The sequence below is a fragment of the Pieris napi genome, chromosome 20, assembly GCF_905475465.1.
Source record: "Pieris napi chromosome 20, ilPieNapi1.2, whole genome shotgun sequence".
Taxonomy (NCBI): domain Eukaryota; kingdom Metazoa; phylum Arthropoda; class Insecta; order Lepidoptera; family Pieridae; genus Pieris; species Pieris napi.
The window spans coordinates 10,828,113-10,852,066 of record NC_062253.1 but is presented as its reverse complement, the minus strand read 5'-3'; the positions used below and the strand labels follow the sequence as shown (position 1 = coordinate 10,852,066).

At 34.1% G+C, this 23,954-nt stretch overlaps 1 long non-coding RNA gene and 2 other non-coding genes across 3 annotated transcripts; all 3 read left to right on the top strand.

The window, feature by feature from the left end:
* Window positions 1–742: 742 nt before the first annotated feature.
* Window positions 743–5,568, top strand: LOC125059581. Its single transcript, XR_007118698.1, has 2 exons — window positions 743–850; window positions 4,929–5,568. It is a non-coding gene; the product is annotated as an uncharacterized LOC125059581 (long non-coding RNA).
* On the top strand, window positions 2,211–2,282 carry Trnah-aug. The gene has a single exon. It is a non-coding gene; the product is annotated as a tRNA-His (tRNA).
* A 13,866-nt stretch (window positions 5,569–19,434) lies between the features above and the next one.
* Trnah-gug lies at window positions 19,435–19,506 on the top strand. The gene has a single exon. It is a non-coding gene; the product is annotated as a tRNA-His (tRNA).
* The last annotated feature ends 4,448 nt before the right edge of the window (window positions 19,507–23,954 follow it).

The window sequence follows — 23,954 nt, the reverse complement described above, 5'->3', positions numbered from 1 at the left end:
GAATATTGATTTCATTCAAATGTCTGATAAATCGAGTTAGCAATAAAATTATTTCTAAATTCCCAACTAGATTCTGTAATATATATGTCAAGGTTGAATTTATATTTGTCATTTATGAAAAGTTCAAAAAATGCAAATTCTTTGCGTTTTTGTAATACGTGTACATTTGGATTGAACAAAATGTTATTCTTAAAATTATTATTATTAACAAAAGAATTGCAATATATATAATAATAAAAATGCAATATGCTTACGCAATATCATAAAATATAAAAATCAAATTTGATTTTTTATTTTCCTGTACAAAAATTAAGGGGTTTCACGTTAAAATTGTTTATTTTATTTTTTGTTTCGAATTTATTTAATATGATGATTAATCGAGTTCTGCTTGTGTTAACACTATTGTATGGTCCTAGTTTTAGCCATCTTAGGCCGGATCTTCGAATTTATGGAGGTAAAGACGCTGATATGGAAAAATTTCCTTTCGCAGTCCTTATGGAAATGCAGAGATATACAACACACAAGGGGGTCCGGAAATTAAAATATGATCCATTCTGTTCCGCCACAGTTCTCTCTTCCACTTGGACGTTAACAGCCTCGCACTGCATTGAAAATGAGTATATTGTAATGTTGTATGAAAGGGAATCACTTTTTATTCGTTATAATACAACAGGTGAGCTGCAACGGAAAAAAAATATTAAAATGATCTCGTATCCAAACAGGCCAGTTTACAATGGTGTCCCAAATGACATAGCTTTAGTGAAAACTGATAGCATTCAACTTCCATTTTACGCGAAACTCAGCTCAGTCGACTATACCACTCTCGTTGGACAAGAAGCGATACTCTTAGGTTATGGGAAAACACATATCGACGTAGGAAAGCACATTTGCTGTAAGTAGACATATTGCAATTGTTCACCAGAGCCAAAAAACTTTATTAATTTCGGAAAAAAATTAATAGTGTCTGACCTATCCATGATATTGCTACCATTTTTGAAACATATATTTATTTAACCGCCAGTCACCATTTGCAATGTAAACTTTTTATCCAAAGTTACTATAAGTACGTGTTTGGCTACTTACAGCAAACAGTTTTTTAAATCACAAACCTTTAAAACGCTGTAACTAAGGAAGAAAAATGTACGCGCGGAAATATTATCAATTTACAGGCGGTAAATATGCTGTATGCAGCAGTACATTTATGTATTTGGGTACTTTCAATTGCAATTCAAGATGTAAGATTAGTTAATAATTATGATTAGATCTAGAAATGCAGTGGGTCATTTGGTAATGTAATGTTTGGTTGAAATAAAATGTTGTAAATGGTAAAAAAAAACTAAATCTGTAGGTTCCCTAAACTTGCTGTAAGTAAACGAATGTAAAAATCACACGTCGCTGAAATGCTGTAAGTAGCGTTAAGTTTTTAAATGGGAAGAAGTAAGTATTTGTAAAGAAAAAAATGCAGTTTTTCTTTTGCTGTAAGTACAAAATGTCTGAAATGACTAGATTTTGGTCTACATACAGCATTTAATCTTGCTAAAAAAAATATAAGTACGGGCGTTTTCAACGGCGTATGTAATTTTTTTTTCATCGTAGAGACACAGGACCCGGGTCATTCGATGCGGCTTTTTTTTCTAATTCTAATGGCAGGAAAAAGTCACTTTAGGTATTTTGTCTACTTACAGCAAATATGCTTTCCTACGTCGATATGTACTTCATATGAAGAGGATCCAGGGACTAACTTTACTTTAAAAATGATGGATGTTATGTTCGGGAGTTATTGGTGTAAATTCTATGGTTATTAGGTGTTACGTACCAAAGAATAGCCCAGTTTTTGGAAGATTTAATTATGCGAGTATAAGTGTACCCGTCCGCCCATATTTAGATAGGATCAGAAGTGAAATTACAAGAAATTAATTTTATTCGGATATCAAATACACAGCTATCGCAGGTTATAGGCGTTCAATTGAAGTCAGAGACATTATCAACATTTGATTGGTTCCGGTCGCCACAAGCGCTCTTAAAAGTTACATAAAAAACACAATTTGGTTATTCTTGTTTTTCTTATTTCACAACTGTTATACGGAAGATGTAAGAAGTTACACTATCACTTATAGAAGGAACGGGTAGTTGGCCATTTTAATTTAGCTTAGTAATACAATTCACGATACCTTTTGAGAGATAAGTGGTGAAAGGTATCTGCTCCGATAGCCGTGATCGTCTAGTGGTTAGGACCCTACGTTATGGCCGTAGTAACCCAGGTTCGAATCCTGGTCACGGCAGCGAATAGCTGTTACGGCGGAGTATTTTTTTTAAATTGTACATAGAAATCACCTAGCGAAAAATTTGATTTTAACAAACTCAAAACTAAAACTTAGATAACTCTTTGCATTCTTTTCTTTAAATATAAATTCATCAGGCTGGAAGCTTTGCCATCAACGCCATAGTGTTGAAGCTTTTCAACCAGTAGATCAGGATGAATACAGTCAAAGACCTTTGACAGGTCACAAAATAAAGAAAAGAGGCCGACTCCATCATATACTTCTTCCCAGGCGTCAAATATGTCCGAAATCAACTTCACACCGGCATTGATTGTAGAGCGTCCCTTAGTAAAAAATTACAGCCAATTCAGAGCTTATTATATCAATAACATAAATACGTATAAATATATTCGGTCTAAGAAACTACGACCATATCTCTGCGTTCCGTAAGCGGCTAGACTGGTTACCCATTCGTCAGCGACGCGATGCTCATGTTCTCCATTTCTTATTTTCCATCCTGTTCAACACTAAAACTCCTTTCTATCTTAAAAATGATTTTAAATTTTAGGATCCCATAACTATAGCTTACGCTCTTCCGAAAACTATATCTTTGAAATCCCTTCTCATAACTCCTCCTTTCTTGGCGAATCCTTTAAGGTCTCTGCAGTTAGGCTATGGAATCCACTTCCCGTCCCTATTCGCATAGCTCCTTCTCTATCTTCCTTTAAATTTCTTCTGTACAAACATTACCTGTCCACATCGTATCCCTAACTTTAATAATACCTACTAACTGACGTGAGACTGATCTTAAATTAAATTATTATGATTCATGTGCACTTTTTACTTTTCATATTGAAGCCTTAATTAATTTAGTTTCTTCTTTCTATTCTTAATAACTATGTGTAATATGTGTTGTATGTATGTCAATTTATATCATGTGTTTGTCCGAATTCTATGGTGCAAATAAAAAAAATTGCTTTTCATCATATAATTTTAACCTTTTTCTGTGTAACTCTCAGAAGCTAATAAAGTAAAAAAAAGTACTGTATAAATTTCGAGTGTACTCCTCCCTCAAACGCCGGCAACGCACCCACTAAAAATGGGGGTCTATGGGATGCGATGACTGGCCTTTTTGGGTGTCCCGTAGGCTCGTTTGTCCCCGTATTATATAAAAAATGGCAATCACAAAAACAGAAATGGCATCCTATACACCAATTCTTCCTGAAATCCGACCAAACGGTCAATTTTAATAGAAGTTATCAAAATTTTCTCCTCTTTACATGTTTTTTATTGCCTTAATTGGAATTCAAACAATTGGCCAGTGTGATCAGATTTAAATGTTTTGAAAATAAAAACATTCTATGGGCATGCACTGCTGGCTGTTATTCTTGTGGGTGAATGAAATTGTATGAACGAAAAAAACTAAGCATGCGTATACTTGAATTACAATGAGAAAGTTAATATTGACATTGAAGTTCCCACACACAATTAGCCCTTTATTACACTTCACTAAAAGCTGACAGCAGATGGAGGTCAATAAAGACATTTTATACTCGATAAACAAATATACAGTATTTACAATTTTCTTAACCTACAAAGTAATAATAGAAAAACCTAATTAAAATGAAAATCAAAACAAATTTAAAAATTTTGGTCCCTGTAGCAGTGTGTGTACCTTTAACGCTGGCAGCATTTCCTCGCTGTATTGCGACACTTATTCGTTGAGCCAGGAAAGTGCCAGCTCTGGGATCACCGGCACTATCTACTAGGCGCCAACTTAAATCTTTAATAAGCACCTGTGCACTTGAACAAATTATAATTTATATAATTCTGAATATTGATTTCATTCAAATGTCTGATAAATCGAGTTAGCAATAAAATTATTTCTAAATTCCCAACTAGATTCTGTAATATATATGTCAAGGTTGAATTTATATTTGTCATTTATGAAAAGTTCAAAAAATGCAAATTCTTTGCGTTTTTGTAATACGTGTACATTTGGATTGAACAAAATGTTATTCTTAGAATTATTATTATTAACAAAAGAATTGCAATATATATAATAATAAAAATGCAATATGCTTACTCAATATCATAAAATATAAAAATCAAATTTGATTTTTTATTTTCCTGTACAAAAATTCACGTTAAAATTGTTTATTTTATTTTTTGTTTCGAATTTATTTAATATGATGATTAATCGAGTTCTGCTTGTGTTAACACTATTGTATGGTCCTAGTTTTAGCCATCTTAGGCCGGATCTTCGAATTTATGGAGGTAAAGTCGCTGATATGGAAAAATTTCCTTTCGCAGTCCTTATGGAATATACAATACACGAGGGGGTCGGGAAATTAAAATATGCTCCATTCTGTTCCGCCACTGCTCTCTCTTCCACTTGGACGTTAACAGCCTCGCACTGCATTGAAAATGAGTATATTGTAATGTTGTATGAAAGGGAATCACTATTTATTCGTTATAATACAACAGGTGAGCTGCAACGGAAAAAAATTACTAAAATGATCTCGAATCCAAACAGACCAGTTAACAATGGTGGCCCAGCAAATGACATAGCTTTAGTGAAAACTGATAGCATTCAACTTCCATTTTACGCGAAACTCAGCTCAGTCGACTATACCACTCTCGTTGGACAAGAAGCGATACTCTTAGGTTATGGGAGAACGCATACTTTATATGAAAAGGATCCAGAAACTAACAGAACTTTAAAAATGATGGATGTTATGTTGATGACATGTAAACGTACTTCGTTTTCAAACATACATATAAGTATATGTACAGTGCCTAAGTGCGGGGTAACAGAGTTCCTGTGTCCAGGAGATTCAGGAGGCACAGTTTTGCATAGTTCGGGAGTTATTGGTGTCCATTCTGCCAGTTTAAGGTGTTTCATACAAAAGAATAACCCGGTTTTTGGAAGATTTAACTATGCGGGTTTAGATATACCAGTCAGCCCACATTTAGATTGGCTCAGAAGTGAAATTACAAGAGATTAATTTTATGTTACATAAAAGGACACAATTTGTTTTTCTCGTTTTTCTTATTTCACAACGGTTATACGAAAGATTTAAGTTACACTTTCACTTATATAAACTACCCGTAGTTGGTCATTTTAATTTAGCTAAGTAATACAATTGACGATACCTTTTGAGTGATAAGTGATGAAAGGTATCTGCTCGTCGTGATCGTCTAGTGGTGATGGATCGTCCACCCTACGTTGTGGCCGTAGTAACCCAGGTTCGTAGTAACCCTGGTCAAGGCAACGATAGCTGTTATGGCGGAGTATTTTTTTTAATAATAGAAATCACCTTACGAAACATTTGATTTTTACAAACTCAAAACTCAAACATCAAAATAACTTTATTCATATAGGATTATCCCAAGGATCATTTAAATATTCCTCAAATTAATAAAAACCTTTATTGATTTATTATTGATTACGGAAGCTTTGAATTTATTTAGTGAACATTCTCTAATTTTGCTTGGGAGTTATGTAAATGAATACAATTTCCATAGTTTATCTTCTGGAGCCTTCTTGGTCGTACGCTTAAATTAGTTCTCTTTCGAGTATTATACTAGTGAAAGTGACAAACAAGGCCTCAAGAATAAATTGACCAGATAGTGTATGCCGGCATTATATTAAACTTGTTCCGTACCGACTCCCTTGGGGAAATATAACAAATATCCCGAACAGTCCGCTTCTTCAGCATAAATATGGATTGAACCTCTGCAGCAGCACCCCTCAGTAGAATACCGTACGACATAACGCTGTGAAAGGAGCTATGATACACAATTTTAGCCGTGTCCTGATCAGTAATCTGTCGGATTTTCTTTACTGCATATGTTGCAAAGCTCAGCCTATTGGAAAGAGTCTCTTTGTGTGTGGCCTCTCTGGAGTTTACTATCTATTGTTATGCCTAGGAATACAATTTGTCAACAAAGTTAAGTTCAATTTCAGTTAAGCTATATCTCACTTTACTCTAGTAGTTGTAAATCTAATATATTTTGTTTTATTCTCATTAAGTAGTAAGTCTAATTACTACTACTAATTTACATTATACCAGTTAATTATACGAGATATAGAATTGTTAACATCGTACAATAATACGTTTCTCCTATTCATTTTAAATAGAAGTAAAGTGTCGTCAGCAAACAATACCATCTCATGAACTCCGTTAACAAAGAATGGGACGTCGTTTATGTAAATCATAAATAAGAAAGACCCGAGAATCGAGCCTTGGGGAACGCTGATTAACACCTGTGAACCCGGAGAGGTGACTTCATTGGCATACACTCTTAGGATCCTTCCCTTAAAATATGAATTCATCAGGCTGGAAGCTTTGCCATAAACGCCATAGTGTGTGAAGCTTTTCAACCAATATATCAGGATGATCACAGTCAAAGGCCTTTGACAGGTCACAAAAGAAAGAAATGAGGCCGACTCCATCATATAATTCTTCCCAGGCGTCAAATATGTCCGAAATTAACTTCACACCGGCATCGATTGTGGAGCGTCCCTTAGTAAAAAATTACAGTCAATTCAGCGCATATTATATCAATAACGGAATTTAAAATGACTGTTGACATACCTCATATATCTTTACTATTTTTTAAATTAATAAGTTTAAAAGTTTTAATGATATCATTACAAGTTATGTTTTGATTGAAATTTAATATAACATTTAGGTTCACATTTTTCTAGGTCCTCAACAACAGGTGAAGGATCCAGGGACTTGTTCGTATTTAGTGATACATTGGTAAAAAAAATACTTTCCCTTTAACTTTTAACATATAATCGGTTCGTTTGTCAGACGATTTACCTGATTCTTCGTTTATTACTTCCAAGTAGCTTTTACTTTATACATGCTATTTTTCTATTTTTGTGCTTAAATTCTGTGACTTTGCAATTTTGCAATCTTTTTTGAAATTACTTGAATACGACCTCACATATTCCCTAAATTCCACACTAGTGTTATATTGCTCCAATTAATAGGTTATGTTGCTACCATAATGATATTGCACAGAGTTTTGACATATTTCATGATTCTCTGGCCTCAGCTCAGAGTAGAATTAGGAAACAGTACGGATAATTTCATTTCTTGGTTCGAATAGTTAAATTATTTCATAGTTTGTATTGTATATTTTATGGTTGTTTGTATCAACAATGTTTATTGTATTTACTTGATTTCACTGGGCGTGTCCATATGGGGACGGCAGCGTTTTTAATAATTTTGTATGTATTTCATGTTTTATAACATGTGTTTGTCCGAATTCTGTGGTCCAAATAAAAAAAAATTGCTTTTCATCATATAATTTTAAACTTTTTCTGTGTAACTCTCAGAGACTAATAAAGTCTTGAGTAAACACTTTCTTGAATTCATTAATAAATGATTCAAAAAAAGTACTGTATAAATTTCGAAATGGGGTCTATGGGATGCGATGACTGCCCTTTGTGGGCGTCCCGTAGACTCGTTTGCCCCTTTATTATATAAAAAAACCAGAAATAGCAATATACACCAATACTTCCCGAAATCTGACCAAACAGTCATTTTAATGGGAGTTATCAAAATTTTCTCCTTTTTTTGTTGCCTTAATTGGAATTCAAACAATTGGCAAGTGTGATCAGATTTAAATCTATTGAAAATACAAACATTCAAAGGGCCAAACAGTGCTAGCTGTTATTCTTGTGGGTGAATGAAATTTATTAAATTTTATGTACAAAAAATACTAACCATTCGTTTACTTGAATTAAAATGACTTTGAAGTTCCCACACACAATTAGCCCTTTATTACACTTCACTAACAGCTGACAGCTGACAGTGGACAATATAGACATTTTATAGTCAATAAACAAATTATATTTTATATAATCCAATAAATATATAAAATAAATCAAGTCAGCAATAACATTATTCCTAAATTCCCAATTAGATTCTTTAATATATGTATATCTCAATGTTGTATTTATATTTGTCATTAATGAAAAGTTAAAAAAATGCAAATTCTTTGCGTTTTTGTAATACGTGTACATTTGGATTGAACAAAATGATATTCTTAAAATTATTATGATTAACAAAAGAATTGCAATATATACAATAATAATAATGCAATATGCCTACGCAACATCATAAATATAAAAATCAAATTAGATTTTTTATTTTCCTATACAACGTTAAGGGGTTTCACGTTAAAAAAATTTTATTTTATTTTTTGTTTCGAATTTATTTAATATGATGATTAATCGAGTTCTGCTTGTGTTAACACTATTGTTTGGCCTTACTTTTAGCCATCTTAGGCCGGATCTTCGAATTTATGGAGGTAAAGACGCTGATATGGAAAAATTTCCTTTCGCAGTCCTTATGGAAATACAGAGATATACAAGACACAAGGGGGTCCGGAAATTTAAATATGATCCATTCTGTTCCGCCACTGCTCTCTCTTCCACTTGGACGTTAACAGCCTCGCACTGCATTGGAAATAAGAATATTATAATCTTGTATGAAAGGGAATTACTTTTTATTCGTTATAATACAACAGGTGAGCTGCAACGGAAAAAAATTATTAAAATGATCTCGAATCCAAACTGGCCAGTTTACAAGGGTGTCCCAGCAAATGACATAGGTTTAGTGAAAACTGATAGCATTCAACTTCCATTTTACGCGAAACTCAGCTCAGTCGACTATACCACTCTCGTTGGACAAGAAGCGATACTCTTAGGTTATGGGAAAACACATGCTTCATATGAAAGGGATCCAGGAACAAACTTTACTTTAAAAATGATGGATGTTATGTTGATGAAATGTAAACGTACTCCATTTACAAAGATATATCTAAGTATATGTACAGTACCTAAGTGCGGGGTAACAGAGTTCATTTGTCCAGGAGATTCAGGAGGCACAGTTTTGCATAGTTCGGGAGTTATTGGTGTCCATTCTGCCAGTTTAAGGTGTTTCATACAAAAAAATAACCCGGTTTTTGGAAGATTTAACTATGCAGGTATAGATGTACCCGTCAGCCCATATTTAGATTGGCTCAGAAGTGAAATTACAAGAGATTAATTTTATTCGGACATCAAATACACAGCTATCGCAGGCGATAGGAGTTCAATTGAAGTCAGAGACATTATCAATATTTGATTGATTTCGGTCGCCGCAAGCGCTCTTGAAAGTTACATATAAAACACAATTTGGTTATTCTTGATTTTCTTATTTCACAACTGTTATACGAAAGATTTAAGAAGTTACACTATCACTAATAAAAGGAACGGGTAGTTAATAATTTTAATTTAGCTTCGTAATACAATTCACGATACCTTTTCAGTGATAAGTGGTGAAAGGTATCTTCTCCGATAGCCGTGATCGTCTAGTGGTTAGGACCCTACGTTGTGGCCGTAGTAACCCAGGTTCGAATGCTGGTCACGGCAGCGATAGCTGTTATGGCGGAGTTTTTTTTTTAATTGTACATTGAAATCATCTAGCGAAACATTTGATTCTAACAAACTTAAAACTCAAACTTATATAACTCTTTGGAACCTTTCCTTTAAATATGAATTCATCAAGCTAGAAGCCATCAACGCCATAGTGTTGAAGCTTTTCAACCAGTTTATCAGAATGAACACAGTCAAAGGCCTTTGACAGGTCACAAAAAAAAGAAATGAGGCCAACACCATCATATAATTCTTCCCAGGCGTCAAATATTTCCTAAAATAACTTCAAACCGGCATCGATTGTGGAGCGTCCCTTAGTAAAAAATTACAGTCAATTCAGCGCATATTATTTAAATAACGGAATTTTAAATGACTGTTGACATACCCCATATATCTTTACTATTTTTTAAATTAATAAGTTTAAAAGTTTTAACGATATCATTACAAGTTATGTTTTGATTGAAATTTAATATAACATTTAGGTTCACATTTTTCAGGTGAAAGATCCAGGGACTTACTTGTTAGTATTTAGTGATACATTTGTAAAAAAAAATATTATTTTCCCTTTTTAATATATAATCGGTTCGTTTGTCAGACGTTTTACCTGATTCTTGTTTTTTTTTTTCCAAGTAGCTTTTACTTTATACATGCTATTTTTCTATTTTGTGCTTAAATATTGTGACTGCAATTTTGCAATCTTTTTTGAAATTACTTGAATACAACCTCACATATTCCCTAAATTCCACACTAGTGTTATATTGCTCCAATTAATAAGTTATGTCGCTACCATAATAATATTGCACAGAGTTTTTGTTGGGTTATAAGTGTGCAGCGGTAGTCGCGTGCAGCAGTCCAGTTAATTAATAAGTGACAATATAAAAACATAACAAGACCATAGCAACGCCAACTTTAAATAACGAACTATGACGATATAATATGTATGCAAATTACCAAAGAGTTTCCTCTAATACACCCCCTTGATTTGCATACACATTTAACAACAAATATGTACTAAATAGTCATTACAAAAATATACAGACATGCAATCTTAATCTACACCTAACATTGAGATGCAGCGGTAATGTTTCTGTCTTTGTAAAGCTTTTGTTAGCACATCCGCCGCCATCTCCTCGGTAGACACATACGATAATTGTATGTCAGTATTCTCCCTTAAAACACTTCTTATAAAATAATATTGAATATCGAAATGTTTAGTTCGGGCGTGGAAGACTGGATCCTCCGATAGAAATAAGGCACCTTGATTATCGCAGTACAACACTATGTTCCCGAAATCGCGCAACCCTATCTCTTTCATAAGACTATTCAGGTAAACTGCCTCTTTTATCGCCAAATTTAAACTAATATATTCGGCTTCGCACGTTGAAGTTGCTACGCATTTCTGTTTCTGGGATTTCCATGAAATCGCAGCCCCTCCTAACAAAAAAGCATACCCGGAGTATGACTTCCTATCTATAGGACAATTTGCCCAGTCAGCATCCGAATAACCAATTAAGCTCTTACCTGTTTTTCGATAAATCAGTCCATAATCGGCTGTCCTCTTAAGATAACGAAGTAATCTTTTCACCGCATTCCACTGTATCTGTCCAGGATTATCACAAAACGCTGCTAATCTTGTCACGGCGTGTGTGATATCCGGACGAGTTCCTGCTGAAAGATAAATCAAGCTTCCGATTAATTCTCTATATGGACATTCCTTCTCCAGCGGAATTTGTGAACCATCGGGTCTAAAATTCACCTGCATCGGCGTGGTCACTGTTTCTTTACAATTCTCCATGCCGAATTTTATCATCAAATCATTAATATATTTTTGTTGTGACAGTTTCGTGGCATACTCATTTTTGACAATGTCAATGCCTAAAATATATTTCGCCAGTCCATAGTCTTTTAAATCAAACTCTTTGGAAAGTTCATCTTTGAAAGATTGTATGAGACCTTTATTGCGTGAAACTATCAGTAAATCATCAACATAAACCGCTAAGTATATAGACGTATCAATGGAGTTACCGTCCAAATAGTAGAGACACGGTTCCTTCAAAGACTGTTTAAAATGCATTGACTTCAATTTATTGTCAAGTCTTTTGTTCCATTGACGTCCAGCTTGTTTCAAGCCATACAGTGATTTCTTCAATCGACATACATCTCCACCTGTCTTCAGATCATTTAACATCTTACGAGCCTGCTCTTTTAAGCTTTCGTCTCTTTCTTCTTTAATAATTCTAACTTTCAAAGAATTCGGGTCTGGCAATGAATCTCTAGTCTCCATCGCACATCTAAAGTTCTCATAACTTGGGGGCAGACTATAGAGTAAAATAATAGATGCAAGATCATTATTTATATTTATGTCCATGTCTAGTAACTTTTCTTTGGCTTCAAAGAAGCTTAACAGATATTCACGCATGTCGTCCTCCTCACACATTTTGTGTAATATGAGCTGCTTTAACAGTGTCGCTTTCTTAGCGGGACCCGAAGACGCGAAGATGCTTTCTAATTTGAACCAACATTCTCGCGACGTACTCGTCCCCTTAATGTGTCGTAGCTCACCTGGACTAATTGAGAGAATAATCTCCGCTCTCGCCTTTGCATCCGCCGCTTCCCAAAGCAACGCCTCTGCTGGCTCAGCTGGCTTCTTAATGCTACCATCCACATAGCCCCACACATCGCTCTTGATCAATAGAGCATGGGCCTGGATTCGCCATGAGTCGTAATTATCACGGCTTAGTAATTCTATCCGCACACTCGCCATCGTTACTAGGTTAAGCACTCTAGTTCCCCCTTTTTTTTTTTATTAATTTACTAGACTATGACTGGGCCCATAACCTTTGTTGGGTTATAAGTGTGCAGCGGTAGTCGCGTGCAGCAGTCCAGTTAATTAATAAGTGACAATATAAAAACATAACAAGACCATAGCAACGCCAACTTTAAATAACGAACTATGACGATATAATATGTATGCAAATTACCAAAGAGTTTCCTCTAATAGTTTTCACATATTTCATGGTTCTCTGGCCTCAGCTCAGAGTAGAATTAGGAAACAGTACCGATAATTTCATTTCTTGGTTAATATAGTTTAATTATTTTATAGTTTGTATTATTTATTTTATGGTTGTTTGTATTAACACTGTTTATTGTATCTAAAGGGTTTTTCAACAAGAACTTTGTTTTCTAAAACAAAATAAAACAAAGAATTTAGAGGAAAATGAATAAAATTTTTATTGTATTACAAAGAGAAAAGTTTGGCAATTATGAATGAAAAATGATATCTGGCAAATGTCCACCACGACCACGCTGACAGATGTTGATTCTTTCATCAAAATTTTTAATCACTTTTTGGCAAAATGGAGGGTCTATTTCGTTAATGACATCACGGATTTTGAGTTTTAAGGCTGCAATCGATTCGATTGGCTCCGTATAGACTCTGTCTTTAACATAGCCCCACAAAAAATAATCCAGTGGTGTTAAATCACACGATCTGGCTGGCCACTTAACAGCTGAATTTCGCGAAATTATGCGCTCGGGAAATTTGGTTTGCAATAAATTGATCGTTTCATTGGCTGTGTGACATGTGGCACCGTCCTGTTGAAACCACATTTCAGTGATATCCATGTCATCAATAATAGGCCAAAATTTAGTGGTTAACATCTCGCGATACCGTGATCCATTGACTGTTACCGCATTTCCAGCCTCATCTTCGAAAAAAAACGGCCCAATCACGCCTCCAGACCACATAGTGCACCACACAGTAACACGTTGAGTATGCAAAGCCTTCTCAATAATTGCTTTAGGATTTTCAGAAGCCCAAATGCGACAATTTTGCTTGTTGACGTACCCTGACAAATGAAAATGGGCTTCGTCTGAAAAAATGATTTTTTCAGAAAAACCAGCAGGATGTTCCTGAATGAACTGAGCGAATCTGCGGCGATTTGAATGGTCGATCAGCTTTAATTCCTGCACCAGTTGAATCTTGTAAGGCTTCAAAGCCAAATCCTTTCGCAAAATTCGCCATGTTGTGCTTTTGGATAACCCCAATTGTTGAGAACGTCGTGAAATTGACAAATTTTGATCTTCTTCAACACTGTGGCTCACGGCGGCGATGTTTTCTGTTGAACGACCCGGTCGAACACGTGTTGGTGTTGGCACATTTTGTACCGAGCCTGTCGACTCAAATTTCGCGACCAAATTCTTAACAGCGGTCTCAGAAGGACGATTATGCTGGCCGAAAATATCACGAATTTTACGAAATGTAACTTTAACAGAACCACCATTTTTATAGTGGATTTGAATTATTTTAATGCGATTTTCGAGCGAAATTGAATTCATTGTAATAATTGCCAAAGCACCTGCTACGAATACCGCCAAAAACTAAATGTCAAAACTATCACGTTCTCGGTGTTGCCAAAATTGAAAAACAAACTTCTTGTTGAAATACCCTTTACTTGATTTCGCTGGGCGTGTCCACATGTTATAGGGACTGCAGCGCTTTTTATAATTTTGTATGTATGTCATGTTTTATATCATGTGTTAGTCCGAATTCTGTGGTCCAAATAAAAAAAAATGCTTTTCAGTATATAAATTTAACCTTTTTTTGTGTAAATCTCAGAGTCTAATAAAGTCTTGAGTAAATACATTCTTGAATTCATCAATAAATGATTCAAAAAAAGTACTGCATAAAGTGTACCCCTCCCTCAAAGGCCGGCAACGCACTCACTAGAAATGGGTGTCTATGGGCTGCGATGACTGCCCTTTTTGGGCGTTCCGTAGGCTCGTTTGCCCCCTTATTATATTAAAAAAACAGTAATGGCAATATTCACCAATACTTCCCGAAATCTGACCAAACGGTCATTTTTAATAGGAGTTATCAAAATTTTCTTCTTTTTTTGTTGCCTTAATTGGAATTCAAACAATTGACCAGTGTGATTAGATTTAAATCTATTGAAAATACAAACATACAAAGGGCCAAACAGAGCTAGCTGTTATTCTTGCGGGTGAATGAAATTGATTTATTAAATTGTATGTACAAAAAATACTAACCATTCGTTTACTTGAATTAAAATGACAAAGTAAATTGACTTTGAAGTTCCCATACACAATTAGCCCTTTATACACTTAACTAACAGCTGACAGCTGACAGTGGACAATATAGACATTTTATACTCAATAAACAAATTATATTTTAAATAATCCAATAAATATATAAAATAAATCAAGTCAGCAATAACATTATTCCTAAATTCCCAATTAGATTCTGTAATATACGTATATCTCAATGTTGTATTTACATTTGTCATTAATAAAAAGTTAAAAAAATGCAAATTCTTTGCGTTTTTGTAATACGTGTACATTTGGATTGAACAAAATGATATTCTTAAAATTATTATGATTAACAAAAGAATTGCAATATATATAATAATAATAATGCAATATGCCTACGCAACATCATAAAATACAAAAATCAAATTAGATTTTTTATTTTCCTGTACAAAAATTAAGGGGTTTCACGTTAAAATTGTTTATTTTATTTTTTGTTTCGAATTTATTTAATATAATGATTAATCGAGTTCTGCTTGTGTTAACACTATTGTATGGTCCTAGTTTTAGCCATCTTAGGCCGGATCTTCGAATTTATGGAGGTAAAGACGCTGATATGGAAAAATTTCCTTTCGCAGTCCGTATGGAAATGCAGAGATATACAACACACAAGGGGGTCCGGAAATTAAAATATGATCCATTCTGTTCCGCCACTGCTCTCTCTTCCACTTGGACGTTAACAGCCTCGCACTGCATTGAAAATGAGTATATTGTAATGTTGTATGAAAGGGAATCACTTTTTATTCGTTATAATACAACAGGTGAGCTGCAACGGAAAAAAATTATTAAAATGATCTCGAATCCAAACAGGCCAGTTTACAATGGTGTCCCAAATGACATAGCTTTAGTGAAAACTGATAGCATTCAACTTCCATTTTACGCGAAACTCAGCTCAGTCGACTATACCACTCTCGTTGGACAAGAAGCGATACTCTTAGGTTATGGGAGAACGCATACTTTATATGAAAGGGATCCAGGAACAAACTCTACTTTAAAAATGATGGATGTTATGTTGATGAAATGTAAACGTACTCCAATTACAAAGACATATCTAAGTATATGTACAGTACCTAAGTGCGGGGTAACAGAGTTCCTGTGTCCAGGAGATTCAGGAGGCACAGTTTTGCATAGTTCGGGAGTTATTGGTGTCCATTCTGCCAGTTTAAGGTGTTTCATACAAAAGAATAACCCGGTTTTTGGAAGATTTAACTATGCGGGTTTAGATATACCCGTCAGCCCATATTTAGATTGGCTGAGAAGTGAAATTACAAGAGATTAATTTTATTGTTACATAAAAATACACAATTTGGTTGTTCTCGTTTTTCTTATTTCACAACTGTTATACGAAAGATTTAAGAAGTTACACTTTCACTTATATAACTGGAACGTCGTTTTTATTTCAGCTTAGTAATACAATTCACGATACCTACGAGTATGAGTGACAAGTGGTGAAAGTTATCTGCTCCGATAGCCGTTATCGTCTAGGGGTGGTGGATCGTCCATCCTATGTTGTGGCCGTAATAACCCAGGTTCGAATCCTGGTCAAGGGAGCGATAGCTGTTACGGCGGAGTATTTTTTTGAATTGTACATAGAAATCACCTAACGAAACATTTGATTTTAACAAACTCAAAACTCAAACTCAAAATGACTTTATTCATATAGGATTAGCCCAAGGATCATTTAAATATTCCTCAAATTTATAAAAAGCTTTATGGATTAAATTTATTCCGTACCGACTCCCTTGCGGAAACATAAGAAATGTCCCAAACAGCCCGCTTCTGCAGCATAAATATGGATTGAACCTTTGCAGCAGCACCCCACAGTAGAATACTGTACGACATAACGCTGTGAAAGTAGCTATGATACACAATTTTAGCCGTGTCCTTATCAGTAAACTGTCGGATATGTCGGAAACAGTAAACTATTGGAAAGAGTATCTTTGTGTGTGGCCTCATTGGAGTTTACTATCTATTGTTATGCCTAGGAATACAATTTGTCAACAAAGTTTAGTTCAATTTCAGTTAAGCTATATCTCACTTTACTCTAGTAGTTATAAATCTAATAAATTTTTTTTTATTCTCATTAAATAGTTAGTCATTTACATTATACCAGTTAATTATACGAGATATAGAATTGTTTACATCGTACAATAATACGTTTCTCCTATTCCTCCTATTCATTTTAAATAGAAGTAAAGTGTCGTCAGCAAACAATACCATCTCATGAAATCCGTTAACAAAGAATGGGAGGTCGTTTATGTTAATAATAAATAGGAAAGACCCGAGAATCGAGCCTTGGGGAACGCCGATTAACACCTGTGAACCCGGAGAGGTGACTCCATTGGCATACACTCTTAGGATCCTTCCCTTTAAATATGAATTCATCAGGCTGGAAGCTTTGCCATAAACGCCATAGTGTTGAAGCTTTTTAACTAGTATATCAGGATGAACACAGTCAAAGGCCTTTGACAGATCACAAAAGAAAGAAGTAAGGCCGACTCCATAATATAATTCTTCTCAGGCGCAAATATGTCCGAAATTAACTTCACACCGGCATCGATTGTGGAACGTCCCTTAGTAAAAAATTACAGTCAATTCAGCGCATATTATATCAATAACGGAATTTAAAATGACTGTTGGACATACCCCATAATATATCTTAACTATTTTTTAAATTAATAAGTTTAAAAGTTTTAACGATATCATTACAAGTTATGTGTTGATTGAAATTTAATATAACATTTAGGTTTATAGCCCAGTCATTTTAGGGGTTTCACCTCGGAATGAAAGATAATAAGCTACAAATTGGTATAGACCTTTGTTTTGTCGTTCTAAATGTTGTCTCAAAAGTCACAAATGATACCGTGTCCGCGTCTTAAGATATTGAAGGTCAAAGGTCATAAAAATTGGTTTTTCGCTTTCTATTGCTTAAATGATATTTGTACTTTTTATAAAAGTTGTAGAGTATAAAATTCTCTACAATTTTCGTTTCATGTTTTTTTTAATACGGTCAACCGTTTTTGAGGTAGAGCGCGAAGAGTGCGCAGCGCACAGTCATATTATATGGTCCTATGCAAGGTCAAGCGTGAGTTACGGTTATCAGTACGTTATATCAAGTCTATTATTTATTAAATTATTATAATTATTAAACAATGGCCATTATTTATGTACTAATTTTTAATTGTTGATATTTTATTAAAATCAGTAACTTAATTATTTATATTTAACTATTCAACTATAGTATATTATTAATTCTGGAATATATATTTTCAGTTAAAAAGACAATAAGGGGATATATTTTATGCATATCTATATTTATCATTAAATATGCCATACTATACATTTGTTGAAATGTCAGTTTAAATATCATAAGAAATTTTATTGGTTTTAATTATAATAAAATTGTGAATAGAAGCTAGTTATTTTCATCTTCTTCGACGTCTTCTTCTTGTTGTCGCTCGAAAACGTTCAATTCATTGTCATCATCCTCATTATCGGTCATATTCATCTCCAAACCCTCCAGAATTTCAGGATCGTATGCGTTTTCTTCATCGGGATTACTTGGATATTGTGCAGCGTTCAGGCAAGCTTGTCCATTGCACTGGCCACAAGCTAAAGAACATAGTAGCCCTGATTTTCGGCATCCACAGCGGGAATCACAACCATTTTTGCAATTGCAAAATATTATATTTAGTCGTTCGGTTGGTGCTGGAGGTAATAACGTTCTTATGGGCTCCAGGATTCCATTTTCAAGCATCCAGCCCCATTCTTGAGGTTCTAAGTCATTCCCTAACCACGTTTGAATCTGGTAGTAGACGCGATTTATATGTTGATGAGCTGCTACACTTGTTGGTGGAAGTGTTGACAATTGTACAGGTTTATTTAGTTTCGTTAATTTAATGAATTGCGTGTAGCGAAAATGATCAATGTTGTCCTCAGATTTTGGAGCGAGGTCCTTTTTTTACGAGGTGCACTTGGCGTTGAAGGTTCACCCTCTTCTGTGCGTTTCGATGCAACAATAGCATTTTTACTAGTGTACACTTTTCGACACTCGGAATGCACATTCACAGAACTTAAAGTATTTAAATAGTCTATATGTCCATCATTTCTTTCAATACTTGCAGTTTTTAAAGTTTGTAAACCACGTACAACATTCACAGAAACACCCTCTGAAAGTGACTTATCACATATAAAACACAAATCAGCCATAGCTCTTAAAACCGTACGTCCGTCGTTGCGAAGATACAATTTCAAACTAACGAATAATCTTGACGAATACAAAGTGGTCCCTTAAAAGAGAAAGTGGCCTTAAGTACAATAAAAATTTATTCGGACTAATTTTATTCGGACATCAAATACACAGCCATCGCAGGCGATAGGAGTTCAATTGAAGTCAGAGACATTATCAACATTTGATTGGTTTCGGTCGCCGCAAGCGCTCTTGAAAGTTACATATAACACAATTTGGTTATTCTTGATTTTCTTATTTCACAACTGTTATACGAAAGATTTAAGAAGTTACACTATCACTAATAAAAAGAACGGGTAGTTGATCATTTTAAATTAGCTTCGTAATACAATTCACGATACCTTTTCAGTGATAAGTGTTGAAAGGTATCTTCTCCGATAGCCGTGATCGTCTAGTGGTTAGGACCCTACGTTGTGGCCGTAGTAACCCAGGTTCGAATCCTGGTCACGGCAGCGATAGCTGTTATGGCGGAGTATTTTTTTTTTAATTGTACATAGAAATCATCTAGCTAAACATTTAATTCTAACAAACTTAAAACTCAAACTTATATAACTCTTTCGAACCTTTCCTTTAAATATGAATTCATCAAGCTAGAAGCCATCAACGCCATAGTGTTGAAGTTAATATTGACATGGAAGTTCCCACATACAATTAGCCCTTCATTACACTTCACAATTCTGCTGACAGCAGATGGAGGACAATATAGACATTTTATACTCAATAAACAAATTATATTTTATATAATCCAATCAATATATAAAATAAATCAAGTCAGCAATAACATTATCCCTAAATTCCCAATTAGATTCTGTAATATACGTATATCTCAATGTTGTATTTACATTTGTCATTTATGAAAAGAAAGAAAAATGCAAATTCTTTGCGTTTTTGTAATACGTGTACATTTGGATTGAACAAAATGATATTCTTTAAATTATTATTATTAACAAAAAAATTCCACTTATAATATTTTATTGATAGGCATAAACGTTTATATATACAATAGGTGATTTATTATATTGTAAGCAAAGTAGTTACCATAATGCAATATGCCTACGCAATATCATAAAATATAAAAATCGTTTATTTTATTTTTTGTTTCGAATTTATTTAATATGATGATTAATCGAGTTCTGCTTGTGTTAACACTTTTGTATGGTCCTAGTTTTAGCCATCTTAGGCCGGATCTTCGAATTTATGGAGGTAAATACGCTGATATGGAAAAATTTCCTTTCGCAGTCCTTATGGAAAAACAGAGATATACAACACACGAGGGGGTTCGGAAATTAAAATATGATCCATTCTGTTCCGCCACTGTTCTCTCTTCCACTTGGACGCTAACAGCCTCACACTGCATTGACTATAAGAATATTACGTTGGTACCACTATTTATTCGTTATAATACAACAGGTGAGCTGCAACGGAAAAAAATTATTAAAATGATCTCGAATCCAAACAGGCCAGTTTACAATGGTGTCCCAAATGACATAGCTTTAGTGAAAACTGATAGCATTCAACTTCCATTTTACGCGAAACTCAGCTCAGTCGACTATACCACTCTCGTTGGACAAGAAGCGATACTCTTAGGTTATGGGAGAACGCATACTTTATATGAAAGGGATCCAGGAAGTAACTTTACTTTAAAAATGATGGATGTTATGTTGATGAAATGTAAACGTACTCCATTTACAAAGTTTTATCTAAGTCTATGTACAGTACCTAAGTGCGGGGTAGCAGAGTTCATTTGTCCAGGAGATTCAGGAGGCACAGTTTTGCATAGTTCGGGAGTTATTGGTGTCCATTTTGGAGGTATTAGGTGTTCCGAAAAAAAGAATAGCCCGCTTTTTGGAAGATTTAACTATGCGAGTATAAGTGTACCCGTCAGCCCATATTTAGATTGGATCAGAAGTGAAATTACAAGAGATTAATTTTATTCGGACATCAAATACACAGCCATGGCAGACGATAGGAGTTCAATTGAAGTCAGAGACAGTATCAATATTTGATTGGTTCCGGTCGCCGCAAGCGCTCTTGAAAGTTACATTAAAAGACAGAATTTGGTTATACTTGTTTTTCTTATTTCACAACTGTTATCTTTAAATCTTTCGTTTTAAGAAGACACAGACACTTTGTTAAATTTCATAATAGTCCCTTTGATGCAATTAATACATTTTAAATGACAAAATAATAAAATATAATTCTTTAAAAAACTAATTAAATTGTGACTATCGGTAATTTATTTATTAGAAGCATTTATATGTATTTCTTTACAGACAAGTCATAAGTGTACAAAGTGTTACCAATATGATTAAATGATTTTTGAATTTGAATTTGAATTAAATAAGAGCATTCGTTCGGTCGAGTAATCCTTAATTCGTTTTTAAACTCGTATTCGATTTTGCGAAATTAATTTTAGGGATAAGAGACACCTTCAATTACATTTTGGACTTGATAAAACTACCAAATATTAAATAATATTACCAAATGTAATGTATACAATAATATAATAAACTAATGCGCTAAAAGGATATATATTGATAATTCCGTTATGTTCGCAAACTTATTGTCACTGTTAACATGTCTGCTACACGTCGCTTATTTTTGGGCCTTAGACCCAAAAAAAAACCAAAGTCTTCCTCGCAGTGGCGGATTTACCAGCAGGCTGAGTAGGCTTGAGCCTAGGGCGGCGGATTTGAGGGGGCAGCAAATTTGTCCCAATTTTTTTTGTCTTACAGAAATAAAAAATAAATAAATACCTAAATGTCTTCATTCATATTGTGTAAGTGGTTTTAAGGCAAACTTTAGTCCATCTTATAAGCAATACATGATTGAGCTTTTCTTAGCTTAGTTGCAGAGATTGTTTATTAATTAGTTAACAATTGTTATCTGGAAAATAACTGTCTGTCTAAGTTGAGCTATGTATCAGGTTTACAACTATGACCAATACTGACTATCAGCCTTAGCAATGTATTAGGTGGAAAAAAATGTATGTGTATTCTGAAAAAAATTTCTCAACACATATTATTGGTTAAAACAGCAACTTCACTTTACTTACCACAACAAATGTCACTTCGTTGCGTTAACCAAGATAGTTTTGTTATCATAACAAATAGCTGCGTAATCCTGACCTTAGTTACGATAGCAAATTTTTTTTTCAGTGCACTCATATTCAGTTTCTAATGTTGAATCAGGAATAAAATGTAGCAATAATTATCAAGCTTCAGCAAAAGTTAGATTTCTCTAGTCACCCATCATTACTTACTAGAAACTCAAAAAATTACTACCCGGCTTAGTAAATTTTACAAACTATTCATCTTTTTTTGTCAACCATTTATAAAATTACTTAGTACAAGTATTCTTATATACATATTTTAAAAATCGTGATGAGTATACAAATAGTTTAGAAACTGCAGTTATTTTTGGAATCCAATGATGGTAAATATCAGTTATCTTGCTTGCTAGAGATTCGTATGTAGGTTAGTATTTAATGATTTCATGGATTACATTATTTAGAAACTCAGAAAATTTACTAAACTGGTTTAGAATAAATGTTATTAGTTTAGAAAATTTACTGGACAATTTTAGAATTACTGTAATCAGTTCCTAATTTTTCATAAGATGTGAATTTTTTTTAAAACAAAGAATAATGTTTTAGTCTTTTACTTTAAAATATTTTCATCCGCCGTTTTTTGTCCGTGTAAGGTATCAAAATGCAGAGGTCAGAAAGGGCGGCAAAATTTAAATAGCCTGCTGGCGGCAAATGTGTTAATCCGCCACTGCTTCCTCGTGATATTTTCCTTTACAGTATGAAACGCTGCGCTTAACTGGCGTTCGAATGCACCTCTCATTTCAGAATGCCACAACTAACCACTTGGTTAACATCCATCCGTCCAAGCTATTTACGTTAAGATAATATGTTGCATAGTCGTTACAATTACTGCACTTTCCTCAATAGAATTCAACTTAATGTAGGATATCTAGAAAACTAATCTACGAAGCACATTTCAAACGTTTTACATCATGTATTAAAGTTTAAAGGGTTAATTGCTCCTTTCCCGAGTGCATGAAAGTTTTGTAATATAAAACCGAGGATTGAGAGAATGTCATTACATGGTTTCGCTTTTAATAACCACAATGAATATATACCAAGTCCTGTATGCATTCATCGAGAGTTGTTTTTCATAAATAAATAATCTTATCTATTTCTGTCATCCTTCAAAATCAATCGTTGATAAGATAAGTGTAATTCCGAGACATCTCCAAGGAGAGCCATCCACTGCAGGCATCCGATTTGCGGATATTTCCTCCCGGCATTGATCGATCGAGGACAGAACCTGCTTAGTATTTCTTGCTTTATTTAGACTCCTTTTGTTTAGATAATGGATTTAAGATAAGCAAAATTCCTTTTAGATATAAACTAAGTCAGAGAACTGTGAAAACGGTGTAAGTTTTTGGCGCAACTTTTAACAAAAAATTCACTGCAATGCTTGGTTGTTCATTTCTAATACAATTGTAATTACACAAATTAAATACAATTGTACAGTGATATAATTGAAGTGAAACTTCTTTATCGACGTATGGGAGAAGTTTTGTAGCAAATCGTCACGTTTTTCGGTTACGCGCCATGTTGCTTTTTGTAGTCAAACTTCTTTATCGGCGTTGGAAAAAAAAATTACCATCACATTTTTAATTATTTATTATTCGACACTTAATATTTTAATGACAATTAAATTCATTAAATTCGGAAATCTAAACTTTTAGATTTTGATGGACCACACTTAAAGATTAGTTTGGCACAGAAGTTTCACTTCTGACATGTGTATTTTGTTCACACACACTTTTTTATATAATTGATTTGTTTTCTTTCACCATAGAAAGAACAGTTTACTTAATTTTTCAT